Below are 27781 nucleotides of genomic sequence, written 5' to 3' on the forward strand. Positions count from 1 at the left end.
TTGACTGTTTCCTTCGCTGTGCAGAAGCTTTTTATCTTGAAGTCCCAATAGTTCATTTTTGCTTTTGTTTCCCTTGCCTTTGGAGACATGTCTAGCAAGAAGTTGCTACAGCCAATATCAAAGAGTTTACTGCCTGTGTTCTCCTCTAGGATTTTGATGGATTCTTGTCTCACATTTAGGTCTTTCATCCATGTTGAGTTTATCTTTGTGTATGGTGTAAGAACGTGGTCCAGTTTCATTCTTCTGCATGTGGCTGTCCAATTTTCCCAACACCACCATTTGTTGAAGAGACTGTCTTTTTTCCATTGGATATTCTTTCCTGCTTTGTCAAAGGTTAGTTAACCATAGAGTTGAGGGTGCATTTCCAGGTTCTCTATTCTGTTCCATTGATCTATGTGTCTGTTTTTGTGCCAGTACCATGCTGTCTTGGTGACTACCACTTTGTAATAGAGCTTGAAGTCTGGAATTGTGATGCCACCAGCTTTGGTTTTCTTTTTCAACATTCCTTTGGTTATTTGGGGTCTTTTCTGGTTCCATTCAAATTTTAGGATTGTTTGTTCCAGCTCTGTGAGAAATGCTATTTGTATATTGATAGGGCTTGTTAAAATGTCTGTACTATCCAAAGCAATCTACATTTAATGCAATCCCTATCAAAATATCAGGAGAATGGTAATTTCTAAATAAGATATCTGATTGACTTATTGTTGTTTTAGAGTAATTTTTTTTTTTTTTTACCATTTTACCCATACAATTCGGTGACATTAAGTATGTTAACAATGTTTGTAATCATTGCCTCCCTCTGTTTCTGGATGTCTTTCATCACCTCAGACAGAAATTCTGTCCGCATTAAGCAGTAACTCCCCATTTCCCCCTCTCCCCAGCTGTGGTAGCTTCTAGTCTACTTTCCACCTCTAGGAATTTGCCCATTCTAGATATTTCACACCCATGAAATAATACAGTGTTTGTCCTTTTGTGACTGGCTTAATTCACTCAGCATGTTGCGTTCAGGGCTCATCCACACTGTAGCAGGTGTCAGAGCCCCATTCCTCTTCATGGCTGAATAACATTCCACATGTGGATAGACCACATTTTTTACCTGTTATCCGTTGATGGACACTTTGGTGGTTTCCACATTTGGCTGTTGTGCACACTGCCACCGTGACTATGGGTGTACAAGTGTCTCTGCTCTGCGCTCGCTTCTTTTGGGTAAATACCTAGGAGCAGAATTGCTGAGTCATATGGTAATTCTATATTTAACTGTTGGAGGAACTGCCCGGCTGTTTCCACAGTGACTGCCCCATTTTACTTCCCACCAACTGTGCACAAGGGTTCCAAATCCTCCTCTCCAACACTTATTCTTATTCTTTCTTTTTTTAATTGTAACTGCCATTGCAGGTGCGAGGTGGCATCTCATTGTGGTTCTGATTTTGTTTCCCTGATGGCTAAGGATATTGAGCATCTCTTCATACACTTATTGGCCATTGATTGGCCATTCGTGTGTCTTCTTTGGAGACATGTATAGTCAAGTCTTTTACCTATTTTTAATTGGGTTGTTTTTTTGTTGTTCAGTTGTAGGAGATCTTTATATATTCTGGATATTAAATGCTTATCTGAGATGATATGCAAATATTTTCTTCCTTTTTGTGGGTTATCTTTTCACTTTCTTGGTAGTGTCCTTTGCCTACATAAAATAGTTTTCTTCTGAGTTTTTTGTGTTAGCTCCTACATTTAGGTCTTTGATCCATTTCAAATTAATTTTTGTATATGGTATGAGGTGGGAGTCCAACTTCACTCTCTTGCCTGTGGATGCCCAGTTGTCCCAGCACCATTTGCTGAGACCATCATTTCCCCACTAAGTGGTCTTGGCACTCTTGTTGAAGACCAACTGGCCATACATGTGAGGAGAGGGTTTATTTTCTGGGCTGTGTGTTCTCTTCCACTGGTCTATAAGCCTGTCCTGTGCCAGCATCACACTGCTTTGATTACTGTAGTTCACAGTAAGTTTTAAAATAAAGAAGTGTGAGCCCTTGAACTTTGTTCTTTGTCAAGATGATTGGGCTATTTAGTGGTGGTAGGAGTCTCTCGAAATTCCTTACATATATTAAGATGGATTTTCTACTTGATGAAAAAGGTGTTTTTTTTTTTTTTAAATGGAACGTATTAAGGAGGGCACATGTTGGGATGAGCATTGGGTGTTATATGCAATTAATGAATTGTGGGACACCACAGCAAAAACTTATGATGTCCTATATGCTGGCTAACTGAACATAATAAAAAAAAGAAAAAAATGAAAAGTATTTATTTTGTTATAATAAGAAGTTGACTGTCATTTGCCAGAAGCAGTATAACTATAGCTCTCCTGGTCTGCAGTGCCTTCGATGGGACCTCCTCAGGTGTGGCAGTTGATGAGCAGGTGGCTGAGATGTGTGAGTCCTTAGAGGTCCTGGGCACAGGATTCGGAAGTGTCATCGGCAGCTTCAGTTTAGAAACCTGTTGAAGGTGACTGTCCAGCTGGGACCCAGGCAGGCAGGTGGCAGGCGCTCGCAGGAGGCAGTTGCAAGGTCCTAGGCAATTCCATGGTAAGGGGGCAGCAGCGGCAGGAGTGCTGGCGCACGGGGAGGATTCGTCAATTCCCAGCAGAGCTTGGAAGCCAGGACTCTAGGTAGAGCTCACACGCAGAGGAATCCTGAAAAAAGTACGAGGCTCAAAGTGGGAAGGGACCTTAGGAGATTTTGAATGGTCTGGGTGGAAAGTGATACCACCGACTTAAGACCGGGTTCACAGCTGCCTCCTGCGTGCGTTGCCCACGGGCTTGTTTCTCATTTCTGCCTGGCATCATCCACGAGTCTTGTCGTAGTTGAAGTCCCTTCATTTTCAGTTTTGCATAGTTTTACATCATACGACTACAGTGGCATTTACTTGTCAGTTCTACTTTTGGTGGGTCCTTGGGTGGTTTCCAGTTTCGTCTGCGATGAGAAGCTGCACTGTCCGCGCTCTCCGTAAGCCTCTCTGTCCACACGCACCTGCCCTCTGGCCCTGCCCCGCAGCGGAATTGTGAGTCACAGGGCATGCGTGTGTGGATGTGTAGTGGACAGTGCCAAACGGCCTCCAGAGCGCTGGTATCCATCATGCTCTCGCCTGTTCCTGAGACTCACTCTTGCTGCACTTGGCTCTGTTGGGGTTGCAGTTTGGGCCATTCTAGTGCTCCCACGGATATCCAGTGCGGCTTTAATGCGTCCTTTCCTGGTTACTAATGAGGTTAGTCTCTCTTGGATGTCTTCCTGCTGGTTCCCCCCAGAAAGACTTTCTCCCGTGTTCCAGTCTTAGCTTTTGACTTACACAGTCCTCAACGTGGAGGACTCAGAGCCAGCAGGATGATGGAGACTCTGTCTCAACCTGGCGCTGTGTGGGGTCGGAGGGACAGCCGTGCTTCTGGCCAGCAGCCATGAGAAAGGCCACGCTGCAAGCCACGTGTCCTCACACACTCACTTGGCTGATGGTGGTCGTCGGTGAATGATGCCAGCTCAGTGCCACGGTCCAGAGGGGTGTCCAGCCTTGCTGAGAGCACATCAGTCCCATGTGTGAGCCCTCCCTGACACCCTCTGCCTTCTCGGGGACTGGCTCTGTCTTTGTGTCACCTGCTGGGGCACTTGGGCTGAGCCACTGTAGTCCCTGCAACGATTTTCCTAACTTTGAGTGGAAGATGGATTGGGTCTCACAAAAGTTTTCAGAGTCCTCTTGAAAAGTATCCTGACTCTTCTTTGGTGTTGCTGATGCCAACAGGTGCTTAGAGGGGCAGAGTCATCCCGAAACTGAATGTTGCGGTGTGGTCTCTGCCGAGGACTGCAGACAAGTGATTTCCCCTGTGGTTTCTATCACCAGGCTTGGCACGAGCTATTTCTCCGTGTGGGACTAAGAACAGTGCCTGCATGCTTTATTTTCATATTATGCTTTGCTTTGGATTCGAGGTGTGAAAATGTGCCTATCTTAAAGGTTCACAGCTCATGGAACTTTTGTACCTGTGTAAGCAGTGCCCACTTCACAATAAGGAATGTTCGTGGTGTCTCACCTCTGTGCACTTGTTAAAGTTTATTAATTTTTAATGTTAAACATAAGATTATTAAACAATACCCACCTCATCCATCTGTCTGGCACACATGGTTGTGATCACATTCTATGTAACATTTCATCTCCTGGCTTATTTTCGTTACGTAGTAACAAAACCACATTCCCAGGCTATAAAGAACCCACAGGCATTTATATGAGCTGCCTGGAGTCCTTCACTCCTGAATATATTCAGTATATTTTACATTACACAGACAAGCATCAGTCTTTCAATTTTAGGTGGTTCCTAATCCCATCCTCGTCTAGATAATTTTGTGTTAACCAACTTTGTTCACAAAATCTATGAGTATCCAGTGTCCTTTCTCTGGGATAAACTCAGAAGTTTATGCACTGAACAAAAGGGTCCCCATGCACCGAACCAGTGCACCCTGGTTTCTACCACAGCTATAAGAATGAGGCTTGTTCTTGGAGAATCTGTTTATTTAGAAGCTTCACAAAGTTCACAGTCAAATTTATCAGACCAAGAATCAGGATGAGCTGGTGTCAGGGGAGATGCCCAGGGAGAAGGGGCAGGGTGTGTGGTGGATCTGGGCAGCCCCAGCTCCAGGGATCAGTGCCAGTCGAGGTGGGGAGGACGGCTGAGCAGGAAGAGGTCAGGAAGGTGGGATGGCTAGGACAGCACTGGGACCCAGTCAGTGCATGAGAGGTGGGTTTTCTGGGGCTTAGTCACCCGAGAGCCTGCAGATGGCAAAGTTGAACTGGCAAGGAGGAAGTTTCTTTTGGTCACGAGTGTAGTAGCGAATCCCTGCATGGATCAGAATAGGGAGACCCCCCTCTCCATCAGGAAATGTGGAACAAGATCTCTGGTCCTGAAGATTCAGTCTGCATCACTCCTGAAGGGCATGGACACAGAACTGTGTGTTGGGGGTATGGGATGAGTCACCACTCATGGTCAGGAGCCTGGATTGGCTGGAGCCACCTGAGCCTCTGGTCACATCTCAGATCTTGCACTGGTAGCAGATGGGGACACAGCAGCTGGACTGGGAGCAGCAGGGTTTGTAACAGCTGGTCTGGGAGCAGCAGGGTTTGCAACAGCTGGACTGGGAGCAGCAAATGGGGACACAGCAGCTGGACTGGGAGCAGCAGGGGACACAGCAGCTGGACTGGGAGCAGCAGGGTTTGTAACAGCTGGACTGGGAGCAGCAGGGTTTGCAGCAGCTGGACTGGGAGCAGCAAATGGGGACACAGCAGCTGGACTGGGAGCAGCAGGGGACACAGCAGCTGGACTGGGAGCAGCAGGGTTTGCAACAGCTGGACTGGGAGCAGCAGGGGACACAGCAGCTGGACTGGGAGCAGCCACAGGAGCTACAGCCCCCCTTGGAGCCCCCACAGGAGCCACAGCCCCCCTTGGAGCCCCCACAGGTGCCACAGCCCCCCTTGGAGCCCCCACAGGAGCCACAGCCCCCCTTGGAGCCCCCACAGGAGCCACAGCCCCCCTTAGAGCCCCCACAGGAGCCACAGCCCCCCTTGGAGCCCCCACAGGAGCCACAGCCCCCCTTGCAGCCCCCACAGGAGCCACAGCCCCCCTTGCAGCCCCCACAGGAGCCACAGCCCCCCTTGGAGCCCCCACAGGAGCCACAGCCCCCCTTGGAGCCCCCACAGGAGCCACAGCTGGAGCAGGTGCAGGCTGGCACACAGCAGCACATGGGCTTGCAGCAGCACACGGGCACACAGCAGCCGGAGCCACAGCCCCCACAGCCGGAGCCACGGCCCCCACAGCTGGAGCCATGGCCCCCACAGCCGGAGCCACAGCCCCCACAGCCGGAGCCACGGCCCCCACAGCTGGAGCCATGGCCCCCACAGCCGGAGCCGCAGCCTCCGGAACAGCCACAGCAGCCCATGGTTCTGGTGGGTTGAGGGTGGATCAGGTCAGAGGAGCAGGTGCGGAGGACAGGTGTTCAGGTGTGGAGCCTCCTGGGCCGGGAGCCCTTTATACACCTGCCAGGGTCAGGTGTGATGCTGGGCACATGGTCACTTCCTGGTTCTTGTTGTGTTATTTAGGATCTTCCTCCATGTTTTCCTCTAGACCTCAGCCCCTCGTGTAAAGTCCATGTGCATTAGCTGCTATTGGTTACTCATTGGGACCCAGCCCCTCACAGAATCCATGTCTAGGCTTGAGGGAGTGCCCCCCCACCGCCCAAAGGTTCAGCCCAGTCCCTTTAACTACAGAGTCTCACGTGATTAAAAATGGTTTATTTTAGCTGTACAAAGAGTATATACAATGATACATCAAAAAACATGTAAAGATGCCCAAGTTATGAAAATATTAGAAAAATAGATGAAGCCCTCTCCATGCATCTTCCCATACTGTTTCCCTCCCACCCTAGATAAATTCCTGAATTTGGAATGTATCATCCCCACGCAGTCTTTACATTCTTACTAAACATATTATGTGTGCTCTTTAAACATTATTTTGCATGCTTTATACTTCGTGTAGTAATTGGTAATGCACTACTTTTCTCCTTCTGAAAACTGCTTTTGCAAAATACAGTGGTTCTGTTAAAGAGATTTCTCTAGGTGGTTTGTATGGCTCTAGTTAACCCATTTTCTCCCTGAAGCTACAACCACTGACTTACCCCTTTACCCGTTGATGGACATTTTGTTTCCTTTCTGTTGCCATTTGACAGCATACTGGAAGTTTCTTGCCTAAAGTTCCTCCTGCGTTTTGGAGTGGAAGGCCTTGGGCTGGGGGGCTCTTCACCCTGAGCATGGGTGGGAGTCCCTGTTCCTCACCCGCACTTGTCATTGTCAACTCCAATGCATGCCAGATGAAACAGTGTGTTATTGTGGTTTAATCTTGCATTCCTATTCACCACAAATAATTAGAAAATCTAGTGGGAAATAAGTTATTTAAAAGGTAACTTTTAACAAAATCTTATGTATCTAAGAACTAATCAATAAAGAATGCCTGAGACCTCTATGGGGAAAATGTAAAAATCTTTTCCTTTCTTCCTTCCTTCCTCCCTCCCTCTCTCCCTCTCTCTCTCCCTCTTTCTTTCTTTCTTTCTTTCTTTCTTTCTTTCTTTCTTTCTTTCTTTCTTTCTTTCAATAAGAGCCCAAGAGAATTGGATACATGGAGAAATATACCATGTTCATGGATGGACAGACAGCATTATAAAACATTAGGTTCCTCATATTAGTCCGTGTATTCCGTGCAATTCCAGTTGGAATCCCAGATTTAATTTTGGAATTTCTCCCACAGATCTAAAATTTATGTGCAAAGTTCATGAATAACAGAGACAATTGTGAATAATAAGCAAAAGGGGTTTGTCGGCCAGATATTAAATATATAATAAAATTATAATAAAGTCTTACCTATTAAAAGTTTGCTACTAGCCCAGGGACAGATAAATAGATGAAGATACAGAACAGGAACCTGTAAAGGGCCCATGTATTTGGGAACTTTACTTTTTAAGAAATTGAATGGGGAAGGTGGCTCACCCGATACAGAAAATTAAAATTAGATGCTAATGTCACACCTCCTAAAATACAGATGGATTTAAGGTCTAAAAGTGTATGTAAAAGTGAAGGGGAAAATACAAAGCGTAGGAGATAGTATCTGCTGGAGGTTATGGTTATTATGCTTGGGGTAGGAATGGAATTCTTAAATACGATCCCAGAGCATAAATAATAGGAAATGGTGGATTTAACTGCATCAGAATTACATATATGTGTTCAGTGGCGGTCACTGTGGAACAACATAAAAAGATGGTTTGACTTTTGGGAGAAGATACTTGCTGTTTATAACCACTAAGGGGTTAATGTCTAGACTGTACTAGGAACTGCAAACCACCAGGGAATGGACAGAGACTGGGAAGTGAGCACTCACACATGGCCAGTAAGAACACAAAGAGACCTTCACCCTGATTTTCATCAGAGGAAAACAAATTATTATTATTTTATATCTTATTTATTTATTTGACAGAGAGATAGAGAGAGTCAGAGAGCACAAGTTGGAGGGAGGAGCAGAAGGAGAGGGAGAAGCAGACACCCAGGTGAGCAGGGAGCTGGATGTGGGACTTGATGCCAGGACCCTGGGATCATGACCTGAGCTGAAGGCAGACGCTTAACTGACTGAGCCACCCAGGTGCCTCCAGAGGAAAGCAAATTAAAACAAAACACCACTATATTGTTGAAGGGAGGGAAAACTCTGGCAGCATTTAGTGGTATGGGGTATATCTGTTCCTTATGACAGTGGAACCCAGAGGAATGCTCATACAACCTGGTGGCATTTAGTGAGATGGAGTATACATGTACCTTTGGCATGCAGATTCCACCCAGAGAAACACTCATACAGATGCTAAGGAAGAAGGATATTAATCACGGTGTATTCTTTCTTAACAAAGAGCTCCCTAAAGGGCAATGGACTCCCACAACATGGGGTATGTATACAATGGAATACCCTTTAGTGGCCAGAAATAATGTATTTTTATGTAGCAAAAGAAATCAATCTCAGATTTGCTAAAAAAAAAAAAAAAAAGTGAGAAACAGAACAAGCTTAATAACCCTCATGAATATAAATAAACATACATGCTGGAAAAATACTACATATTTGTCATGATGGTATGCACACATACGGAAACACACTTACAGAAGGTGAAAGAGAAGGATGTGGGGTGGGGGACAGGTGTCTGTGGGTGTGGAGGGTGGCGGGGTTGGGCTGAGGATGAAGGAGAAAATGTAAATAATAAAGCAGAGAGAACCCATTAACTGACGACCATGATCTATAAAGTTCTCCGTGCATGTTGAGGCTTCATGGCCAGCTTTTGTTAATTTTTGTGACTGCTCTGAGTGCACTTAGAAGAGTGGACATTGTATAGTTGGTGGTAAAACACTTGGCATGAGTCATATTGGGTCAGTTTGTTAATTTGGGGGTTCATATTCCCCACATCTGCCCCATGTTTCTTGTTGCTTGTGTGGAGAGTACAGAGAAGCAACCTCAGAGTCTTCCATTCTGATTATGGTTTGGTCCACTTCATCCCGCAGTTTGTCCCAGTCTGCTTTACTTTCTTTTTTTAGGCTGTTTCACTATGTACACACAAATTTTAAATAGTGAAAACTCTTAGTTTATGGAAATGATACTCGTTTTCTCTCATAACTCTTTTGGGATTTTATTTCTGCTTTGCCTGCTATTTTTTATTTTTATTTTTAAAGATTTTATTTATTTATTTGACAGAGAGAGAGACAGCGAGAGCAGGAACACAAGCAGGGGGAGTGGGAGAGGGAGAAGCAGGCTTCCCGCTGAGCAGGGAGCCCGATGTGGGACTCGATCCCAGGACCCTGGGATCATGACCTGAGCCGAAGGCAGACGCTTAACGACTGAGCCACCCAGGCGCCCTCTGCTTTGCCTGCTATTGATACAGCTTTGTTTGCATGCATGTCTTTCCCCATTCTTTTATTTTTAACCTTTCTCTATCCTATGGTTAAATGTGGCTTTTGAATTAGCATGTAATTCGACTTAAAAAAAAAAATCTAGTCTAGCAATCTTTATATTTAAGGTAGCATATTTTGCCCATTTCTATTTAGTGTAATTTCTGACACATTCCGGTTTAAATCTACACTTTCTCTTGTATTTAATATAGAATCCGCCTGTCTTTCTTTCCTCTCCTTCCTCACACCTCTTCAGGTTGATTTCATCGTGTGACTGTCCCGCACGGCTTCCTTTCTCCCCAAGGACCCTGCTTACATGCAGAATCTACTTTACCTGTCTTCAGTATTCATCACTTTCTCTTGAATCCTTTTTATCTCGTTCATTTCTTTTTGGCCTTAAAATGTGTTGTTCTCATTCGCTGTGTGTTTCCTTCATTTTAGTCTTGATTTCTGGAGTGATTTTCCTTTTATCTCTCATTTTCCTGTGAGGGGTGTCACCTCATCCAAACATTCTATTCTGACTTACACTGTTTGTTTGTCTTGTATACGTTGTATACATTCCTCTGGTTGTTTAGTAGCTTGTTTTGAAATAGTAGGCTACTTGTTGGTTTGTCGGGTAGCATTTCTTTCTGTTACCTGTCTCTTGCCCTAAGGACTCACCAAAGGCCCCTGCGGCCCCTCCCCACCACACTGGGGAAAGCCCTCCAGGTTCAGGTGCTGAACTCAAGGTACGTGCCATACTTTCTGACATATACTTGTGGCTCTTCTGAGGCTGTCCTGTCTTCAGGTCTGTCACATGTCCCTTTGCCTCCTTTTGCCTTCTCCTGCAGAGATGCTGATACCACAGAGGACTTGTGGCTCTTGTGAATTTGCACTTTGGGGTTCACCTGATTTTGTTATAAATTTCAACCACGGAGCTTTAGTTTTTCTGTCTAGCTGCCTGGTCTGTTTTTATGTGGGGATGTAGGAATATACAGACGAGCCCCCAGGGCATCCACCTTTCTAAAATTGCCCTACTGAAATTTTGACCCAAATACCTTAAACCATATATTCTTTTGCCATCACAAAGCAAACAATAACCCTATTCCGTGGTGAGATGAGACGTCTGGTCCACCACCTTTCTGTCCTCTCCTCGCCTCCCAAATGTGCTTGAAAAAATCTGATATTGTATTTCTGGATTAATTAGTCTTTTTCTCTTACATCATATCTCTTTTATGTCAAGGATCCTTTCTTCAAGGGCATACTGGATTTCTTCACCCCATTATCCACATCATTTAGGTATTGCCGTATGTTTTATTGGAATTCACCGCTCACCAGTGTTTCTGGCCCCTGTGTTTTCAGGCAGTGTTTATTTGGCTGGAGAACATCCTCAGGTAACTTTTGTCCCCTCCTCCCTAGAAATGGTATAGTTTCTAAAACCGCGCCTATGTTAGCTGTTCTGAGAATAGTCTCAACGCGCATGTCAGTGTGAAACAACGTCACGTTCCCCCAAATGTGCCAGGCTGATCTCGCCTCTCCTGGGGCAGACTGCTCTCTCACGGCGATGTGAGCAGGGCTGTAGCTTTCTGGCGACTCCAGTTTAAAGTCTAAAATCCTAATTTTGTATTTGAATCAAAAGTGGACTGTAGCTCGTGGGGAAGGGGCATCCTGATGCTTTACGTCTCCTCTCCCTGACCTTGGCCTGGTCTGGGTCCTCCCAAGGACCAGCATTCTCCATGGGACCTGGGAGGAGAGGGGAGGGGAAGGTCGTGCATCTCTTACTCACCCGGGCACACGCATCTAGTCCCTGCTCAGAGGGTTGTCAGCACCCAGCACCTGCTACCCGTCTGTACCTCCCATGGCAGACACCTATGCCCACTTCCCTGGGGCTGAGCCCTCTTATCCTGGGAGCAGAGAGGGTGAAGATGTTAGGCGGCCATTGGGAGCATAGGAGTCAATGGCTCAGGTGAGCATCCACTTTCTGTTTCCTAAATTTGTCTTTTCTAACTTTGTTTTGGGCCCTATAATTAGAACCTCAGCTCCAGGATATCTGTGTTTCCCCAGGAGCCCCAGGCACTGGTCACCTGCCCTCTCTGGTTCTTCGTGAATGTGCCAGCATAGTTGGCGGATCCAAAAGGCCATTTACAAGGAAGTTGCTAATTTGTCACCATATAGGAAAAAGGTTGAAAAGGAAAAATCGCATGAAGTATACAGTTGGCTTACAGAGACAAGAGAAGTTTTATTAAAGGGAAATACAATTGTTATTGTTTTAAACAGATGAAGGTAGAGGCAACAGAAAGGAAGGAAACTCTTGTAGGGAGAGGAGGGTCACAGGCGAGTAGGAAGTGGCCCGGTAGGATCCAGCATCCCGACGGCTAAGAAGCCAGATTAAAACAGTCTTGGTTTTCACTCAGAAACCTGGACCTGGCTTTGCATCTCAGCCAGCTCCCACACAAGGCGGAAGGGCCTACTGTAGCTGTCAGCAGGCACCTGCTTCTAAGCAGAGGCCTCTATAGACAATACACTTCTGAGTGAGTCAGGTCCCAGAGGTAGAGATGAGCCAAGGAAGGAGTGTGTGTACGAAAGGAAAGTAGGAGAAGGTTGTGGATACCTCAGGAGAGGATGTGTGAAAGGAGCTCATTCAGGGAAAACACAAGAATACGGGTTTGCCTAACGTTGAGAAAGAAACGCAAGGTCTGGATTCAGAGCTTTAGATCTTGCGCTGGCAGCAGATGGGGACACAGCAGCTGGACTGGGAGCAGCAGATGGGGACACAGCAGCTGGACTGGGAGCAACCACAGGAGCCACAGCCCCCCTTGGAGCCCCCACAGGAGCCACAGCCCCCCTTGGAGCCCCCACAGGAGCCACAGCCCCCCTTGGAGCCCCCACAGGAGACACAGCTGGAGCAGGTGCAGGCTGGCACACAGCAGCACACGGGCTTGCAGCAGCACACACGCACACAGCAGCCGGAGCCACAGCCCCCACATCCGGAGCCGCAGCCTCCGGAACAGCCACAGCAGCCCATGGTTCTGGTGGGTTGAGGGTGGAGCAGGTCAGAGGAGCAGGTGCAGAGGACAGGTGTTCAGGCGTGGAGCCTCATGGGCTGGGAGCCCTTGCTATACCTGCCCAGGTGTCCGCTGAGATGCTGAGCACATGGTCCCTTCCACGTTTTTGCCGCCTTCCCTGGCCCTTTGTTCCTTGTGTTCTCCTTCCCAGCAGCGGCTTACTCTCTCACCTGCCATGTGTTATTTTGGTCAAGTTGCATCCGGCCTCGGGCAGAGCTTTGTTTTTGCACCCGCAACACCTGAGCCTTCCTCATGGCTGTTGGGCAATCTCCCAGGATCATGAACGTGTGCACCCCCCACCCCACCGCCCCACGCGCTGTCTCAGTGGGTCCTGGGTTGCAGCCCCTCCCCCTCCCTCTGTCGCCAGCGGGACCCCAGATGAGGCCTGGGGGCCCTGAGTGGAGTTCTCCCCAAACCTGTGCTGTGCTCGGGAGAGCTGGGCTCTGTGAATCGTGGATGCAGGTGGAGGACGGCTGGAGTGTGAAGCCCCAGGGCTTGTTGAGAGGTGATGGGTGTGCTGCTTGTGAATGCCCACGGCAGCTGGGCCGTTGCGGCTTCTCCTGAGCCCCGCAGCGCAGGGGGCCAGTGGTTGTGCGTCCCGCTGGAGACCTCATGGCCAAGGGCCGGGATGGGGTTGCTGGGGCAGCGCCCCGTGACCTCAGACTGGCGGGAGGGGGCTGTGCCCCAGGCTGGGGCGCACCTGAGAAGGGTGGATGCTTACACCTGGTTAGCAGGGATCACTCATCGACCTGGAAAGCTGCCAGGTGACCACAATGAAGTTATCAGCCACCTGCGAACGCCACACCAGGATGGCGGCGGGGAGCTGAAGGATTTCTTCTTGTTTTTCCTGCACCAACCTGTTCGCTCTGACTCTGCCCCTAAGGCTGAGAACGCGGGTGGTGGATGTGGCTTCTTCTGGGAGAGGACTCCCACACCTGTGTTTGGGGGTTTGGCCAAGTTGATGAGGTTGGTCAATAGAAAATTCTTTTTGGGCAGGGCAGAGAGAGAGAGCGCAGGTGTGGGTGGGGGGTGGAGGGCCAGAAGGAGAGGGAGAGAGAGAGAATCCCAAGCAGGTTCTACGTTCAGCACAGAGCCTGACACGGGCTGGATCTCACGACCCCGAGATCAGGACCTGAGCCGAAACCAAGAGTCCCACGCTTAACCCACTAAGCCACCCAGGAGCCCCTCAACAGAAAATTCTTTGAGGAGGCAAGGCTGGTAAAACAATATTTGGAAAGGCATTCCACGTTGGGGGAAGAGCAAGTGCAAAGGCCGTGACGCAAGGAAGGGGCTCCGGGTGTCTGGGGGCGGGCGTTTACCCACTTCAGGCTCCATAGGTGGGAAGCGGAGACCTTGTGGGCGGGAGCAGGGGAGGTCTCTCTGGATGAACCTCACAACGAGGTCTCCTGAAGGTTTGTGCTGAAGGAGCGTCTCCCTCCTGCTCTGCTAAGCTCATCAGGTGCCAAACTGGGGGGGCAGGGAGGAAAGCCTCACACCTCCCAGTGTATGGAAAAATAGGGAAGAAAGGAAAACTGAATAAGCCTTTGAGTCCCAGCCCTAAGAAGTGTGCCTGCCGAAGCCCCGGCGCCCCCGGCCTCACTGTGGGAATTTGTTTTTACGCAGGAGAGCCTCCATCAGGCATTTGCATCTGGTCGGACCCCTGCTCGGTGTCGTTACCAAGAGCCCCAGTGAAGAAGCTGGAGAATGTACCATGTTGTTCCGGCCCGCCGAGCAGTTTATGTGCAGAGAGGTATTGTGTTCCTTGAATGTCTTGTCAAAGTTGTTTTAAAATGTCCGGGCTTGGTATTATTTTTGGGCGGGCACACAATCTAGAGTATTAGTATTTTACTTACTGGATTTTTATTTTTTTAAATTGGATTTTTCAATAACAGTGTTTATCCCTGGGGATATGGGGATTCCTTGCCCAAAGGCTTTGGGGGGGGGCACATCCTGGGGCCCCGGGATGCGGGCCACCTGTCGTCCGCCCGACCTTTACCAGGCCAGCCACCAGGGGGCGCTTGTCCTGCAGAAGCACCACTCTTGCTTATGGAGCATTTGGCCTCATTTTAAACATAAATTCTTGATTTTAAGAAGATCTGTGTGCTTCCTCTGATTTTGGAGCCCAACTTAGGAAGGGTGTGTATTGATTTCAGTTAATAATTAGAATGAGAAACAAAATCACAATAGATTAGACATTTAAAGAAGCTGGCAAAGACCACACACGTGACCAAATCTAGGAAAATAACATGATTTTATTGAATTGATGGCCTGAACTCCCCTCCCGACCCCGGGCTACTTCCTTCCACTATATTTTTTGGCCAGGTACTTTTTGGTCACTCTTCATACGGCAACAATTTTATAATTTTATTTTCTAAAGAGAGAATAGAAAGATATCTTAGTGTTTTCTTGTAGCTCGGATGCTCGCGATTTGTTTTTTTGATTGTTGGTTTTGAAAATTTCTTTTAGCCTCATGGTATTGTCATGTCAATTATTAGGTTTGTTGTTAAATCTGGGAAGATGTCAAACGTTTTCACACGCGTGCTGCAAACCTTCAGGGGGCCAGCATTTCTTTTTTTGTGCAGCGTTGTGCTTGATTTTACGTTCTCTTAAGATCAGTTACATCCATCCGCAGGTTGCGATTACATCCTGCTGGCGGTGGCCTGTTGCGTGCCCTACAGCGTCTTTGGCTGCTCAGTATTTTCATGTCAAATCAGCAGGAGGCTGAAATCTTTTCTAAAATATTTATGATTTGCTATTGTACATTAATTGGATGATCAAATAATTCATGAGCCTTGATTACTTCTGTTTGAAATGTATCTCCTCTTCTTAATGGATTCTGCTGTTGGTGTGACATGAGAAAATTTTGCTGTAGTTTGTGTTTCCAGTCAGAGTAATTTATAGCTTATTTTATCATGCTTATTTCCCATTCTGTTAATCTTTATGAGGTCTCTTTTAGTTCCTTAATAAATACATGTAAAGATGATAGAGTAAAGTTTGCTTTATTTATGTTCTATCCAGGATCCTGTGCTTTCTTACTTTTTAATTGAAATATTCAGTAACATATTTCCAAACTGCCGTTCAAGAGACAAATTTGTACTTCAACTTTTGCGTACACTTTTTGTATGTTGTTTGTGTTCAGATTTCTCTTCTGAATTCTTGAAAATATATTTTAGAGCTCTTAAAATATTGAACCCATGTTGCAAGGCTGGAGCAGCCTTGTATTGGGCAGGTCATCTTGTTCCCTTTAGATTCTTTACAGAAAAATGCCAGTTGCCGTGTGAGTTAAATGTATTCCAGTTATGGATGGAAGACCTGTAGCAGGATGGGAAGGAGGTGCCTTCAGGGAGTCTGGAGGCAGCTGTGTTCTGCTGTGACTAGGGCCATGAGCTGTACATGGCACGGTGTTCAGCACGTGCACTTGTGTTTTTGAGGACAGCCAGCAGTACCCGGTCAGTACCTGTGCAAGCTTCTCTGACCAAAAGCAAATGCTATCCAACGGCTGCTATGAGCATCGACAAATTGTTTCACTTTGTTGAAGAAAATAGCAGGTAATGGTTTTCAGTTGGTGGAAATGTTTAATATTGCTTACCAGGTTTTCTATTGTAGCAGCAATGCCCAATACTTGCACCTGCTCAAGCTCACCATTCGCCATTTCCAGAGGAGAACTTATGACGGTGGAAAAGTACTCGGCATCTGGTTCATTTTGTCATCACTTCATTTTGTACACATCATTACTTGTTTGGGTGGGATGTTTATAAACTCTTTTGGATAAATTCGTCACATTTGTTTTTACATTTTGACATCTTTTTAAGGGCTCATGCAAAAATGGGTGCAGGTCAGTAATGTGGTTAATTTTGATCAATGCTCCATGTGTCTTTGAGAGAAGAATATATGTCACCTAACTGTTGGGAACTGTGTTCTATACATATTCAGGAGGGAAAGCTTTTTAATTAGACTATTCAAATTTTCTATAATTGTACTAATAATATTTTATATTTTCTCCTAATTACCAAGAGAGGTTTGTTAAAAATATCTTATTATAATGGTTAGGTTTATCCATTTCTCCTTATAATCCTTCCATTTTTGTTTTATATATTTTGAGTGTATGTTGGTAGATGCATTCATGTTTGGGAATGTTATATCTGCCTAGTGAGTTTGTCCTTTGATCATGAATTGCTTTTAATATTTAAGAGTAATGGCTAAAAGAATATTTTAGCATCATTTGGCATGTTTTGGAGCCCTCTTCTTGTATTTGGGAAATTCTTCAGTGATAGTTCTCAGTAGAGGCCAAGCTATCTCCCAGGATAAAAGGCAGAATGGCCAATTTTCTCTCTCTTGACCTTCCGTTCATGAGGGCAGGGACTTATGACCAAGGCTTGTTCATTTGGAACAACCTGCCCGGACCCTGACTCAAAGACTGGCAATGTGAACGGTGGTGTTGGTGGTACTGTCCGGTACCCAGGGCTGGTCCTGGCCCCAGTGAGGGCTGTGTGGACGTGTCCAGCAAGGACAGCAGCTGTTTCCACACTAACTGTGGTTTTGGTATTGGCTCTTCTCACCTCTCAGCCTCCCATGTTCTAAGACTGCTGTTAGGGAAGGCAATGCTGTGGGCGCTCAACATCATGTCCCTAACACCCAGAAACATTTTCCCTAACATACGACTGAAAACCCCTGACCAAATCAACAGAAATAAATTATAAACTTTTTTAAAAAGCCTGGCGTTCTCGGGGCGCCTGAGTGGCTCAGTCGTTAAGCATCTGCCTTTGGATCAGGTCGTGATCCTGGAGTCCTGGGATCGAGCCCCGTGTCGGGCTCCCTGCTCAGCGGGAAGCCTGCTTCTCCCTCTCCCACTCCCCCTGCTTGTGTTCCCTCTCTCGCTGTGTCTCTCTCTGTCAAATAAATAAAATCTTTAAAAAAAAAAAAAAAAAAAAAGCCTGGCGTTCTCAGTGGGGTTAGGAAGAAAGAAAGATAAACTAGATTAATACAATGGAGGATATTAAAGAAAGGGAGGGTAAAGAAAAAGCATGGTGAGTGGAAGGCATCAAAGAAAAAAAAAAAGACAAAAGCAATCCAGCCAGGTATATCCACAATTCCAATAAAAAAGAATTGATCTCATAATTTCCAAGATAAATTTTCAGGGTTTTTAAAATCTGTTAAGAGAATAGTTGTAAAATGTAATGGCACAGGAATGTTGAAAATAAATAGGAAAATATACAGCAGGAACATATTAGCCAAAAAGACCTGAGTATATTTATGCTTCAGTGTCAGATAAAGTAGACTTTTAAGGCAAAATTTCACAGGAGGGAGGCTGGGAGTGAGGAGCGAGGAACAGGAGAGGGTGAATATGTCTTTCAAAGGATGTCCTGGTAAGTTGAGTAGGGAAGTGAGGCAATAGTCTGAGAGAGAAGTGGAGTCAAGAGTTTAAGATGTGAAGAATAACATGTTTTATCTTTTTAATTGTGGCAACAATTAAGCACAAAACTTAAAATTTGCCATCTTCACCATTTTTAAGCCTATAGTTAGTAGTATTAAGTGCATTCATGTTGTACCACCATCACCACCATCCACCTCCGGAACTTTCCCATGCCAAGTTATTTTATGGATAATAATGACAGAGTGCTGTAGGTGATGCAGGTGAGTGGGGAAAAGTCTTGGAGAGATGCCCTTGGATGGACAAGAAGGGACAAGTCGGGCTGGAGCTGGCCTTAGGTAGGAGCAGGGACTGTCCATCTGCTGTCACAGGAGGGTGGGCCAGGTGATGGGCACAGAAGCTACGGGAAGTAGATGTGGGGGCACAAAGCTATGGCGGTCCTCTTCTAAGGGTTCAATTTTCTTGGTGAAATAGGAAGCAAGGTAGTCAGTTGAGAGCAAGGATGGGGGAGAAGTCATAAATAATACTCAATTCCTACTCTACACAAATGTAGAAGAATCTGTGTGGCATGTCCACAGTGTTAGAATCTAATAATTACATGGGCATTAGCTTTCTAAACAACCACAGAAAATTAGGATTCTAAAATCACAGACTCTACCACTCCAGATCTTTTTCCACTATGGGCCAACTTATCTTAGCAAGAATAAATAGAGGTTAGAACATTACTAAAGGTAAATCAATTCTAATTCTGAATTAGAGTCTATTGACTCAAGCTTATTGATCCTACTTACCAATTGAAGAATCTTTTTGCACACATTTTTTTTTTGATTTTGCAAAGATTTTTATTTTTCACTTCTTAAAAATTAGTTTCAGAGGTAGAACTTAGTGATTCATCAGTTGCATATAACACCCAGTGCTTATTACATCAAGTACCCTCCTTAATGCCCATCATCCAATTATCCCTTCTGACCACCCACTCCCCTCCAGCAACTCTGAGTTTGTTTCCTAGAGCTAAGAGTCTCTTATGGTTTGCCTTCCTCCCAATTTTCATCTTATTTTTCCTTCCCTTCCCCTACGTTCATTTGTTTTTTTCTTAAATTCCACATGTGAGTGAAATCATATGATATTTGTTTTTCTCTGACTGACTTATTTCGCTTAGCATAATACCCTCTAGTTCCATCCATGTTGCTGCAAATAGCAAGATTTCATTCTTTTTGATGGCTGAGTAATTTTCCATTGTGTGTGTGTGTGTGTGTGTGTGTGTGTGTGTATAATATATATACCACATCTTCTTTATCCATTCATCTGTCAATGGACATCAGGACTCTTTCCATAGTTTGGCTATTGTGCACATTGCTGCTATAAACATTGGGGTGCAGTTGCCCCTTTGAATGACTATGTTTGTATCCTTTAAATAAATAGTGAGTAGTGCAATTTCTGGGTCATAGGGTAGTTCTATTTTCAACTTTTTGAGGAATCTCCCCACTGTTTTCCACAGTGGCTGTACCAGTTTGCATTCCCACCAACAGTGTAAGAGGGTTCCGCTTTCTCCACATCCTCACCAACATCTGTTGTTTCATGAGTTGTTAATTTTAGCCATTCTGACAGGTGTGAGGTGGCATCTCATTGTGGTTTTGATTTGTATTTCCCTGAAGCCGATTGATGTTGGGCATTTTTTTCATGTGTCTGTTGGCCATTTCTATGTCTTCTTTGGAGAAATGTCTGTTCATGTTTTCTGCGCATTTCTTGACTGTATTTTTTTGTTTTTTGGGGTATTGAGTTTGATAAGTTCTTCATAGGTCTTGGATACTAGCCCTTTATCTGATAAGACAATTGCAAATATCTTCTCCCATTTTGTAGGTTGCCTTTTAGTTTTGTTGTCTGTTTTCTTTGTGTGCAAAAGCTTTTTATTTTGATGAGGTCCCAATAGTTCATTTTTGCTTTTTTAAAAAAATTTTTATTGTTATGTTAATCACCATACATTACATCATTAGTTTTTGATGTAGTGTTCCATGATTCATTGTTTGTGTGTAACACCCAGTGCTCCATGCAGAACGTGCCCTCTTTTTTTTTTTTTAAGATTTTATTTATTTGAGAGAGAGAGAATGAGTGAGAGAGAGCACACATGAGAGAGGGGAGGGTCAGAGGGAGAAGCAGATTCCCTGCTGAGCAGGGAGCCCAATGCGGGACTCCAGGGTCATGACCTGAGCCGAAGGCAGTCACTTAACCAACTAAGACACCCAGGCATCCCAGAACGTGCCCTCTTTAATACCCATCACCAGGCTAACCCATCCTCCCACCCCCCTCCCCTCTAGAACCCTCAGTTTGTTTTTCAGAGTCTACTGTCTCTCATGGTTCGTCTCCCCCTCCGATTTCCCCCTATTCATTCTTCCCCTCCTGCTATCTTCTTCTTCTTCTTTTTTTTTTTTTTAACATATATTGTATTATTTGTTTCAGAGGTACAGATCTGAGATTCAACAGTCTTGCACAATTCACAGCGCTCACCATAGCACATACCCTCCCCAATGTCTATCACCCAGCCACCCCATCCATCCCGCCCCCCACCACTCCAGCAACCCTCAGTTTGTTTCCTGAGATTAAGAATTCCTCATATCAGTGAGGTCATATGATACATGTCTTTCTCTGATTGACTTATTTCGATCAGCATAACACCCTCCATTCCATCCACATCGTTGCAAATGGCAAGATCTCATTCTTTTTGATGGCTGCATAATATTCCATTGTATATATATACCACAACTTCTTTATCCATTCATCTGTCGATGGACATCTTGGCTCTTTCACAGTTTGGCTATTGTGGACATTGCTGCTATAAACATCAGGGTGCACATACCCCTTCGGATCCCTACATTTGTATCTTTGGGGTAAATACCCAGTAGTGCAATTGCTGGGTCATAGGGTAGCTCTATTTTCAACTTTTTGAGGAACCTCCATACTGTTTTCCAGAGTGGCTGCACCAGCTTGCATTCCCACCAACAGTGTAGGAGGGTTCCCCTTTCTCCGCATCCCCACCAACATCTGTCGTTTCCTGACTTGTTAATTTTAGCCATTCTGACTGGTGTGAGGTAGTATCTCATTGAGGTTTTGATTTGGATTTCCCTGATGCTGAGCGATGTTGAACACTTTTTCACGTGTCTGTTGGCCATTTGGATGTCTTCTTCGGAAAAATGTCTGTTCATGTCTTCTGCCCATTTCTTGATTGGATTATTTGTTCTTTGGGTGTTGAGTTTAAGTTCTTTATAGATTTTGGGTACTAGCCCTTTATCTGATATGCCATTTGCAAATATCTTCTCCCATTCTGTCAGTTGTCTTTTGGTTTTGTTGACTGTTTCTTTTCTTTTCTTTTTTTTTTTTTAAAGATTTTATTTATTTATTTGACAGAGAGAGACACAGCGAGAGAGGGAACACAAGCAGCGGGAGAGGGAGAAGCAGGCTTCTTGCCGAACAGGAAGCCTGATGCGGGGCTCGATCCCAGGACCCTGGGATCATGACCTGAGCCGAAGGCAGACGCTTAATGACTGAGCCACCCAGGCGCCCCGACTGTTTCTTGTGCTGTGCAAAAGCTTTTTATCTTGTTGAAGTCCCAATAGTTCATTTTTGCCCTTGCTTCCCTTGCCTTTGGCAATGTTTCTAGGAAGAAGTTGCTGCGGCTGAGGTCAAAGAGGTTGCTGCCTGTGTTCTCCTTTAGGATTTTGATGGACTCCTATCTCATATTTAGGTCTTTCAACCATTTGGAGTCTATTTTTGTATGTGGTGTAAGGAAATGGTCCAGTTTCATTCTTCTGCATGTGGCTGTCCAATTTTCCCAACACCATTTGTTGAAGAGACTGTCTTTTTTCCATTGGACATTCTTTCCTGCTTTGTCAAAGATTAGTTGACCATATAGTTGAGGGTCCATTTCTGGGCTCTCTATTCTGTTCCATTGATCTATGTGTCTGTTTTTGTGTCAGTACCATACTGTCTTGATGATGACAGCTTTGTAATAGAGCTGGAAGTCCGGAATTGTGATGCCGCCAGCTTTGCTTTTCTTTTTCAACATTCCTCTGGCTATTTGGGGTCTTTTCTGGTTCCATACAAATTTTAGGATTATTTGTTCCATTTCTTTGAAAAAAGTAGATGGTATTTTGATGGGGATTGCATTGAATGTGTAGATTGCTCTAGGTAGCATTGACATCTTCACAATATTTGTTCTTCCAATCCATGAGCATGGAACGTTTTTCCGTTTCTTTGTGTCTTCCTCAATTTCTTTCATGAGTATTTTATAGTTTTCTGAGTACAGATCCTTTGCCTCTTTGGTTAGATTTATTCCTAAGTATCTTATGGTTTTGGGTGCAATTGTAAATGGGACTGACTCCTTAATTTCTCTGTCTTCTGTCTTGTTGTTGGTGTATAGGAATGCCACTGATTTCTGTGCATTGATTTTATATCCTGCCACTTTACTGAATTCCTGTATGAGTTCTAGCAGTTTTGGGATGGAGTCTTTTGGGTTTTCCACATAAAGTATCATATCCTCTGCAAAGAGTGAGAGTTTGACTTCTTCTTTGCTGATTTGGGTGCCTTTTATTTCTTTTTGTTGTCTGAGTGCTGTGGCTAGGACTTCTAATACTATGTTGTTTTTTTTTTTTTTAAGATTTTATTTATTTATTTGACAGAGAGAGACACAGTGAGAGCAGGATCACAAGCAGGGGGAGAGGGAGAGGGAGAAACAGGCTTCCTGCTGAACAGGGAGCCCGATGCGGGGCTCGATCCCAGGACCCTGGGATCATGACCTGAGCTGAAGGCAGACGCTTAATGACTGAGCCACCCAGGTGCCCCTAATACTATGTTGAATAGCAGTGGTGATAGTGGACATCCCTGCTGTGTTCCTGACCTTAGGGGGAAAGCTCTGTTTTTCCCCATTGAGAATGATATTCGCTGTGGGTTTTTCATAGATGGCTTTTATGATATTGAGGTATGTACCCTCTATCCCTATATTCTGAAGAGTTTTGATCAAAAAAAGGATGCTGTACTTTGTCAAATGCTTTTTCTACATCTATTGAGAGGATCATATGATTCTTATTCTTTCTTTTGTTAATGTATTGTATCACGTTGATTGATTTGTGGATGTTGAACCAACCTTGCAGCCCAGGGATAAATCCCACTTGGTTGTGGTGAATAATCCTTTTAATGTACTGTTGTATCCTATTGGCTAGTATTTTGGTGAGAATTTTTGCATCCATGTTCATCAAGGATATTGGTCTGTAATTCTCCTTTTTGATGGGGTCTTTGTCTGGTTTTGGGATCAAGGTAATGGTGGCCTCATAAAATGAGTTTGGAAGTTTTCCTTCCATTTCTATTTTTTGAAACAGTTTCAGAAGAATAGTTATTAATTCTTCTTTAAATGTTTGGTAGAATTCCCCTGGGAAGCCATCTGGCCCTGGGCTTTTGTTTGTTGGGAGATTTTTGATTGTTGCTTCAATTTCCTTAGTGGTTGTAGGTCTGTTCAGGTTTTCTATTTCTTCCTGGTTCAGTTTTGGTAGTTGAGACATCTCTAGGAATGCATCCATTTCTTCCAGGTTATCTAATTTGCTGGCATATAGTTGCTCATAATATCTTCTTGTAATTGTTTGTATTTCTTTGGTGTTGGTTGTGATCTCTCCTCTTTCATTCATGATTTTGTTGATGTGGGTCATTTTTCTTTTTGATAAGTCTGGCCAGGGGTTTATCAATCTTGTTAATTCTTTCAAAGAACCAGCTCCTAGTTTTGTTGATCTGTTCTACTGTTCTTTTGGTTTCTATTTCATTGATTTCTGCTCTGATCTTTATTATTTCTCTTCTCCTGCTGGGTTTAGGCTTTATTTGCTGTTCTTTCTCCAGCTCCTTTAGGTGTAGAGTTAGGTTGTGTATTTGAGAACTTTCTTGTTTCTTGAGAAAGGCTTGTATTGCTATATACTTTCCTCTTAGGACTGCCTTTGCTGTATCCCAAAGATTTTGAATAGTTGTGTTTTCATTTTCATTGGTTTCCATGTATTTTTTTAATTCTTCTTTAATTTCCTGGTTGACCCATTCATTCTCTAGTAGGATGCTCTTCAGCCTCCATGTATTTGAGTTCTTTCTGACTTTTCTCTGGTGATTGAGTTCTAGTTTCAAAGCATTGTGGTCTGAAAATATGCAGGGAATGATCCCAATCTTTTGGTACCAGTGGAGACCTGATTTGTGACCTAGGATGTGATCTATTCTGGAGGATGTTCCATGGGCACTAGAGAAGAATGTGTATTCTGTTGCTTTGGGATGGAATGTTCTGAATATATCTGTGAAGTCCATTTGGTCCAGTGTGTCATTTAAAGTCTTTATTTCCTTGTTGATTTTTTGCTTAGATGATCTGTCCATTTCACTGAGGGGGTTGTTAAAGTCCCCCACTATTATTGTATTGTTGTCAATGTGTTTCTTTGCTTTTGTTATTAATTGCCTTATATAATTGGCTGCTCCCATGTTAGGGGCATAGATATTTACAATTGTTAGATCTTCTTGTTGGATAGACCCTTTAAGTAGGATATAGTGTCCTTCTTCATCTCTTATTACAGTCTTTCGTTTAAAATTTAATTTGTCTGATAAAAGGATTGCCACCCCAGCTTTCTTTTGGTGTCCATTAGCATAGAAAATGGTTTTCCACCCCCTCACTTTCAATCTGGGGGTGTATTTGGGTCTAAAATGAGTCTCTTGCAGACAGCATATCGATGGGTCTTGTTTTTTAATCCAATCTGATAGCCTGTGTCTTTTGATTGGGGCATTTAGCCCATTTACATTCAGGGTAACTATTGAAAGATATGAATTTAGTGGCATTGTATTGCCTGTAAGGTGACTGTTACTGTATATTGTCTGTGTTCCTTTCTGGTCTATGTTGCTTTTAGGCTCTCTCTTTGCTTAGAGGACCCCTTTCAAGATTTCTTGTAGGGCTGGTTTCGTGTTTGCAAATTCCTTTAGTTTTTGTTTGTCCTGGAAGCTTTTTATCTCTCCTATTTTCAATGACAGCTTAGCTGGATATAGTATTCTTGGCTGCATATTTTTCTCATTTAGTGCTCTGAATATATCATCCCAGTCCTTTCTGGCCTGCCAGGTCTCTGTGGATAGGTCTGTTGCCAATCTAATGTTTATAACATTGTAGGTTACGTATATCTTCTCCCGAGCTGCTTTCAGGATTTTCTCTTTGTCTCTGAGACTTGTAAGTTTTACTATTAGATGTCGGGGTGTTGACCTATTTTTATTGATTTTGAGAGGGGTTCTCTGTGCCTCCTAGATTTTGATGCCTGTTTCCTTCCCCAAATTTGGGAGGTTCTTTGCTATAATTTGCTCCAATATACCTTCTGCCTGTCTCTCTCTTTCTTCTTCTTCTGGGATCTCAATTATTCTAATATTGTTTAGTCTTATGGTATCGCTTATCTCTCGAATTCTGCCCTCGTGATCCAGTAGTTGTTTAGCTCTCTTTTTCTCAGATTCTTTATTTTCCATCATTTGGTCTTCTATATCACTAATTCTTTCTTCTGCCCCATTTAGCCTAGCAGTTAGCGCCCCCATTTTTGATTGCACCTCATTAATAGCCTTTTTGATTTTGACTTGGTTAGATTTTAGTTCTTTTATTTCTCCAGAAAGAGTTTCTCTAATAACTTCCATGCTTTTTTCAAGCCCAGCTAGTATCTTTAAAATCATCATTCTGAACTCTAGTTCTGACATCGTACTAATGTCCATATTGAGTAGGTCCCTGGCAGTCGGTACTGCCTCTTGTTCTTTTTGTTGAGGTGATTTTTTCCATCTTGTCATTTTGTCCAGAGAAGAATAGATGAATGAGAGAACAAAATGCTAACAGGATAACAATATTCCCAGAAAATATACTCTAAACAAATCAGAAAAGACCTGAAACTGGGGGAAAAGAAAGGGAAAGAAAGAAAAAAGAAAAGAAAAAGAAAAAGATAAAAACAAACAAAAACAGAACAAAACAAAACAAAACAAAATAGAATATGATCAAATATGACCAGGCTGGTGCATAGATCAGTGCCACACACTAGATTTTGGGTGTATTTTGGTCTGTTAGAAGAAAGTGCCTTCCAAAATTTTAAAGAAAGAAAAACTTATATATGTACAAAAATAAGGGTTAATATGAAGGGATGGAATATGACTGTGAAGATGAAAATATTATAAAAAATTTTATAAAAGGAATCGATAAGATAAAAAGTTGTTTGAAAAAAGAAAGAAGATGATTAAAAAAAAAAAAGAAAAAAAAAGAGAGAGAATGTGATCAGGCAGGAGACTAGAACAAAGCCATACACTAGAGATTTAGGGTATATTTTGATCTGTTAGAAGAAACTGTATCTCAAAATTTTACAGAGAGAACAACTTATATATATATATATATGCCAAAAATAAGGATAACTACTATGAAGGGATACAGTATGACTCTAAAAATAAAAAATAAAAATGTTTTTTAAAAAAGGGATTGATAAGATGTTGGTTGAAAAAGGGAAAAAGAAAAATTAAAAAAAAAAGACAGTTAAAAAAAATTAACTTTGAAAGACTAAAGAATCATGGTAAAAAAGCCATGAATTCTATGTGCAGTATTCCCCTAGCAGTGGAGTTCTGCCGTTCTCATTGATCGGTCTTGGCTGGCTATTCTTGCTGATCTTCTGGGGGAGGGGCCTGTTGCTGTGGTTCCCAAATATCTTTGCCGGAGGTGGAATTGCTCCGTCCTTGCCGGTCTGGGCTAAGTAATCTGCTCGGGTTTGCTCTCGGGAGCTTTTCTTCCCTGCGAGCTTTCCGTACAGCTTTGGAGGACGAGAGTGAAAATGGCGGCTCCCAATCTCCATCCCAGAGGAGCCGAGAACTCGGGGCCCCGCTCCTCAGTGAGCCCCAGAGAAAAGCAGTCAGTCACTCCCATCTCCCCGGTCTCCGGCCGCACTCCATGCTCACCCAGCCTGTGACTGAGCGTTTCTATCTCTGGCACCCGACTCGGTGTGGAGTCTCCAAACCCAGCAGATCCCTGCAGTGCGCTCCCGCGCCGCTCCTCCGGGGGAGGAAAGGGAGTCTCCCTGGATCTGCTGCTTGTTGGGTCCCTGCTAGAGGAGCAGTGGCCCGACTGTGCCATGGATCACGGTTTATGGCAACCCCGAGCTGAGAGCCCACTCCTCAACTCTTGTCTCTGCAGCCTGCTTCCCCGCTCTGATACCTGGGAGCTCTGCTGCACTCAGGCACCCCTGGTCTTTCTGTGACCCCGAGGGTCCTGAGACCACACTGTCCCACGAGGGTTCCACCCCCCGCTTAGCCACTGGAGTGACGTCCTTCAGCGGAGCTGACTTCTAAAAGTTCCGATTTTGTGCTCCGTGGCTCTATCACTTGCCAGAAGCGGCCGATGGAGGCCCCTTCCTCCGCAGTCTATCCTCCTGAATATCGCCTCGGATTCACTTCTCTGCACGTCCTACCTTCCAGAAAGTGGTCGCTTTTCTGTTCAGAGAGTTGTTGCTATTCCTTTCTTCAATCTCCTGTTGAGTTCGTAGGTGTTCAGAATGGTTTGATCCCTATCCAGCTGAATTCCTGGGACCAGACGAAATCCAGGTCTCCTACTCCTCTGCCACCTTGCTCTGCCCCCCCCATTTTTGCTTTTAAAATATCTATGCTACCCAAAGCAATCTACACATTCCATGCAATCCCTATCAAAACACTAACAACATTTTTCACAGAGCTAGAACAAACAATTTTAAAATTTGTATGGAACCAAAAAAGACACCAAATAGCTAAAGGAGTGTTGAAAAACAAACAAACAAACAAACCCAAAGCTGGAGACATCACAATTCTGGAGTTCAAGCTATGTTACAAATCTGTA

General features: G+C 44.3%; 1 long non-coding RNA gene across 8 annotated transcripts in view; it reads left to right on the forward strand.

Moving 5' to 3' along the window:
• The window catches only part of LOC118524554 (uncharacterized), a 178067-nt gene that overhangs the window by 44587 nt on the left and 105699 nt on the right, over positions 1 to 27781 (forward strand). For 5 of the 8 annotated variants that reach the window (XR_013442232.1, XR_013442237.1, XR_013442231.1 and 2 more), the window contains exon 2: positions 14163 to 14289. This is a non-coding gene — a long non-coding RNA (uncharacterized LOC118524554). Of the gene's footprint in view, positions 1 to 14162; positions 14290 to 16131; positions 16459 to 27781 lie in introns of those variants that run through there. The other 3 variants (XR_013442233.1, XR_013442234.1, XR_013442236.1) reach the window with 3 other exon arrangements.

Source organism: Halichoerus grypus, chromosome 11 (assembly GCF_964656455.1).
Source record: "Halichoerus grypus chromosome 11, mHalGry1.hap1.1, whole genome shotgun sequence".
NCBI lineage: Eukaryota > Metazoa > Chordata > Mammalia > Carnivora > Phocidae > Halichoerus > Halichoerus grypus.